The following is a 5,705-nucleotide window of genomic DNA, read 5'->3' as shown; positions in this document are numbered from 1 at the left end:
TGTCTTTGATTATCTGATAAAGACATTAAGAAACCATTATGTAGGGTTTGGATCAAATAGACAAATACAAATGAGTAATTATTATTACACTATACTTTAGTTCAAAACTGTAATTACTCTGGTTATTTATACTTTTAGTATGTTAATTTTATGACGTCACGTCTCTGAGCATGGTTGGTCCTGCGGATCCAGTTGGTTTCTGCGCAGACGTCCCTCTTCAAGGTGAGTCTTGCGGGTCCAACTGGGCTCTGCTGGGACCTACCTCTTCAATACCAAAACACCATTGTTGTCAAATGAGGAAAACTCAAAGCACACAAGAAAGCATAGGCGGAATTCAGTTACTACATTGAGAGGCGATTTCGTTTCCAAATTGCCCGAAAAAGTCCGGTGTGTTCTTGATCCGGAGGCCCCATTTCATGTTGACCTTTCGAAAACCACTGGACTCATTGAAGGTGTTTATAAGCTCTATATGTTATTTATGTCTTTGATTATCTGATAAAGACATTAAGAAACCATTATGTAGGGTTTGGATCAAATAGACAAATACAAATGAGTAATTATTATTACACTATACTTTAGTTCAAAACTGTAATTACTCTGGTTATTTATACTTTTAGTATGTTAATTTTATTTGTACCGGATCCCACCCATCATTATGTAAATATAGCCAGTAATGAATAATGTTTTGTTTCATTGGTTTGGATCCTTATTGGTTATTGTGATCAGGTGAGAAAGAATACTATGAAAAACAGTTTGCAGCTTTGAAGTCTTTTGAAGAAGTTGATTCTTTAAGGTCGACCGGTGTCGATGACAATGAAGAGGAAGACTTGCTAGAGCAAGCTCAACACGAAAGAGCAATCAATGTTTCGAATTGGTCAAACGTGTTTCTACTTGCACTTAAGGTAAACTGATTCCATCAAATGAATCAACTTTTCTTTTTATGTTTTTAGTTCTAAATGCATTTTTCATTAATTAATGACAGATTTATGCAACGGTGCAAAGTGGATCTTTAGCTATTGCAGCATCAACATTGGATTCTTTGCTTGATCTAATGGCAGGGGGTATTTTATGGTTTACTCATATCTCGATGAAAAGCATTAATATTTACAAACACCCGATAGGAAAACTGCGGGTTCAACCTGTTGGCATTATCATATTTGCCACAATTATGGCCACTCTCGGTATGTTCTTGTTGCATAACTTCAACTAGAATGGGTTCGGGTATAAACTGTCACTTTTTTAACGGGTTAGATTGAGTTGATCTTAGTTACTTTTTGCTTGAAACGTCTAAATTATATACTAATACATGCAAGCAAACCAACCAACCAACCAATCGAGTAAGTAGGGGTGTGCGCGGGCTGGTTTTGGGTTCAAACGAAAACAAAAACTGAAAATTCGGATTTGGGGTTTTTAAGAATCGTTTGGATTTCGGTTTTCCCCGAAGGGTATGGTCTGGTTTTGCCATTCGGGCTTGAAATTTTTGTGCCCAAAATTTCTCTAAATAATGAATTTGGGTCTAAAATCTGGTGTTAATTAATTATTAATTGATTATTACACATTTGGGCTTAAATTTTTTCTACACCTAAAACTTTTGGTTTCAGTTCAGTTTTTACTGTTTTTATGGGTACAGTTTGTTTATTACAGGGATGAGTACATGCAAAACCGAACCGAAAATTCGGTTTTAGAACACGTAAAACCTAACCGACGATTTTGGGTTGGGTTATTTCGGTTACGGGTCGGTTATTCTAGTTTCATGCCGTAAGATCCTAGACTCATTGACCCAACAAACTATATACCAATAACGAGTGTCAAATATGATGGCAGCACTTACATAATTTCAAAATTAATCTGTATTTTTAAAGTAATTGATTTATAACTTATATGCATTAGAAATAGACTTTAGAAGGCTTTCGACCCATTTCAGTTCTAGCTACATGCTCGTTTACCCTATAAACATAACCGAATTGACCCGTGTCATGTAATGCAGGATTTCAAGTACTGATACAGGCAGTTGAGCAGTTAATTAGAAACTCACCATCCGAAAAGATGAGTGATGTTCAGTTAGTATGGTTGTATGCAATCATGTTGACTGCAACCGTTGTCAAACTCATACTTTACATTTACCGTTGAAGCTCTGGTAACAAGATTGTTCGGGCTTACGCCAAGGTCCTCGCACAATCTATCCATTTAAGTCAATACGTGAAGCAAATTACAAAAATACCCTTTGTGCATTTGGGTCACCCTTTAAATAGTATTAAACTTATCATGTGCATTGTTTTTGAGTAACAGGACCATTATTTTGATGTGGTGACAAATGTGGTTGGTCTAGTTGCTGCGGTTCTTGGTGACGAGTTTTATTGGTGGATTGATCCTGCTGGTGCTATTATTCTTGCTGTCTACACAATTACCAATTGGTCTGGAACTGTTATAGAAAATGCAGGTCTGTATCAAATTCGATTAATGCATGCAGACGAATAAAAAGTGTTTGCTAACAATATATTAAATGCAATGATAAATTGATGCAATCTTGTGGCTCAAAAGCATAGCTTTGTTAACTGTTAATGATAACAAACGTCTTAAACACCGTTCAATTATGAATACAGAATCATTTTTAGACTAAATTTATAATCATCTCGCTTTGCAGTTTCACTAGTCGGGCAGTCGGCGCCTCCTGACTTCCTACAGACACTTACATATCTAGTCTTGAGACACCATCCTAAAATCTCTCGCGTGGACACCGTACGGGCATACACATTTGGCGTTCTCTATTTTGTTGAGGTACCCGATTATTTATAAACGGGTCAATTCGGGTTATGCTGGTGCCTATCAAAAACTTTCTTTTATGTTATATTCTAATGCATGTGGTTTATCACAGGTTGACATAGAATTGCCTGAAGATCTACCATTGAAGAAGCTCATGGGATCGGAGAATCGCTGCAAATCAGGATAGAAGAGTTACCAGAAGTGGAGCGCGCGTTTGTTCATCTTGATTATGAGTGTGATCACAAACCAGAGCATTCTGTTCTTAGCAGACTTCCCAATACTCAGCCTTGATTGAAGGGTTTGTAGTTGCATGGGCTAAGTTTTAAGTCTAGACACATGGGTTTGAGTTCAGTGCATGGAGGACCCCGGGCGGGTTTGGTTAAGTGTTTCGGTCGATTAAAGGCAGGTGGTTCACTCTTTCTAGTTTCTTTTGGTGAGATTTGAGTGATTGGAATCCTAGGATTTTGAATTTTTATTGAAGCTCATTTATTTAAAAATGAATTTAAGGTTGTTTTGAATTCGGAAGCAAATTATGAATTCAGGTAAGCAATCTAAAATGGGGTAGAGGTAAGGCTGTCTACATCTTACCCTCCTCAGACCCTACTATAGCTTTGCTATTGGTGGGATATACTGAGTACGATGATGATGATGATGAATCTAAAATGGAAGTGATTTTCAACGATTTATAAACTAATAATAATAATGAAAAATATATCATTTAATCTACATAAACTGTAGGGCGTATAATGTACCTTCATGTTCGGTGCCTATATGGGCGTAAAACGTACCATACAACTTCGTATAAATAGGGTCGTCTTCGAGAGTTTATATGCTTCAGTCGAGCTGAAATAAAAAGATCCTAACGAATAACGAAATATATAAATTAGTTTTTTTTAAACGACATTAACATTATAACAATAAACATAATAAAAATATATTAACAAAAACAAATACCATAATAAATTCAAATACCATATATTAGCTAATTATATACGGTTAATCACACGAGTACAGTAATATATTATTCACATATTACAAGATCAAAGCCGAATATGAACATCATTTACGTTCCATTCTCGATCTTCTAAGAAAAGAACAAATTTATGTCAAGTTCTCAAAATGTGAATTTTGGTTAAAGGAAGTTCAATTTTTGGGACACATCGTTAACGATAAAGGTATTCATGTTGATCCCGCCAAAATAGAGGTCGTAAAATATTGGAAAACTCCATCCACACCCACGGAAATCCGATCTTTCCTTGGTTTGGCCGGGTATTATTGGCGATTCATTCAAAACTTCTCTAAAATCGCATTACCCCTCACCGCACTAACTCGTAAAGGAAAACCTTATGAATGGGGACCGAAACAAGAAGAAGATTTCCAAACTCTAAAGCATATGCTTTGCAACGCTCCCGTTTTAACCCTCCCCGATGGAAACGACGACTTTGTGGTATTTTGCGACGCATCCAACCAAGGTCTCGGTTGCGTTCTCATGCAACGAGGTCAAGTTATCGCATATGCCTCAATGCAACTTAAGGTTCATGAAAAGAATTACACGACTCATGATCTCGAACTTGGTGCCGTGGTTTTCGCTCTCAAAATCCGGATACGTTATCTTTATGGCACGAAATGTGTTGTATTCACCGATCATAAAAGTCTTCAACACATTTTTGACCAAAAAGATCTCAACCTGAGACAACGTTGATGGGCCGAATTACTTAGTGATTAGGATTGCGAAATTCGCTACCATCATGGTAAGGCGATTGTCGTGGCCGATGCCCTTAGTCATAAAGTTAATGTCAAATCCGTTCTGCTTCATAGCATCATCATCCAAACCGATCTCCAAGACCGCATCTATCGAGCCCAATGCACCTCCATTGATGAAGGCAGTATGTACGACAAAATGTCATGTGGAGCCGAACTTCAACTCGAAACCAAACTCGATGGCTTGCTTTATTTTCTCAATCGTTTGTGGGTTTCCGATCGTGATGAATTTCGTACTTTCATTCTCGACGAAGCTCATATGTCGTGATATTCCGTACAGCCTGGTGCGGATAAGATGTACTTCGATCTTCGATTTATTTATTGGTGGCCGGGTATGAAAAAGGACGTAGCACTTTATGTCTCAAAATGTCTTACTTGCTCAAAGGTTAAAGTCGAGCATCAAAAACCTTTTGGTTTACTCGAGCAACCTCCTATTCCCGTTTGGAAATGGGAAGACATTGCTATGGACTTTATCACCAAATTACCCCCCCCCCCCCCTCAAAGGCAAAATGATAGCATTTGGGTCATCATTGACCGATTAACCAAATCGGCTCACTTCATCCTGATCCGCGAGAAGTACTCTGTTGAACAACTTGCTCAAATCTATGTTCGTGAAATTGTATGCCGCCATGGTATTCTGTTGATCATTATTTCCGATCATGATGCTCGTTTCACCTCCCGTTTTTGGAAATCGCTTCAAGAAGCTTTGGGCACTCGCCTCAATCTTAGCACCGCTTATCATCCTCAAACCGAATGTCAATCTGAGCGTACAATTCAAACTCTTGAGGATATGCTTCAATCTTGCGTTCTCGATTTTGGTGGAAATTGGGATTCTCATCTTCCACGTATCGAATTTTCAAACATCATTCTAGCATTGATATGACTCCTTTCCAGGCTCTTTATGGTCATAAGTGTCATTCTCCGATTTGTTGGAACGAGATTGGTGAAACCCAAATCACCGGTCCCGAGATGGTCCAAGACACCATCGATCGTATCGATCAAATCCTTATAAATCTCCTCGCTGCTAAAAGTCGTCAAAATAGCTATGCCGACAAACGGCGAAAGGCTCTCGAATTCAATGTTGGCGACTTTGTCCTTCTCAAAGTATCCCCTTGGAATAGGTAGTCCGTTTTGGAAAGAAAGGAAAACTAGCTCATCGTTTCGTAGGCCCATTCAAAATC

The 5,705-nt window shown here is 38.1% G+C and overlaps 1 pseudogene across 1 annotated transcript; it reads left to right on the top strand.

Moving 5' to 3' along the window:
* The first annotated feature begins 298 nt into the window (after window positions 1-298).
* LOC143578526 (metal tolerance protein 4-like) lies at window positions 299-3,276 on the top strand (annotated as a pseudogene). Its single transcript, XR_013143286.1, has 7 exons — window positions 299-452; window positions 727-902; window positions 983-1,181; window positions 1,988-2,166; window positions 2,290-2,440; window positions 2,645-2,778; window positions 2,876-3,276. The product of XR_013143286.1 is annotated as a metal tolerance protein 4-like (transcript).
* Window positions 3,277-5,705: the final 2,429 nt, after the last annotated feature.

Source organism: Bidens hawaiensis, unplaced genomic scaffold (genome assembly GCF_021521415.1).
Source record: "Bidens hawaiensis isolate Kalapana, Puna unplaced genomic scaffold, B.hawaiensis_p1.1 tig00029286_1, whole genome shotgun sequence".
In the NCBI taxonomy this organism is placed as follows: domain Eukaryota; kingdom Viridiplantae; phylum Streptophyta; class Magnoliopsida; order Asterales; family Asteraceae; genus Bidens; species Bidens hawaiensis.
Note: the sequence above shows the minus strand (reverse complement) of the source record. Positions and strands in the feature narration are given on the sequence as shown.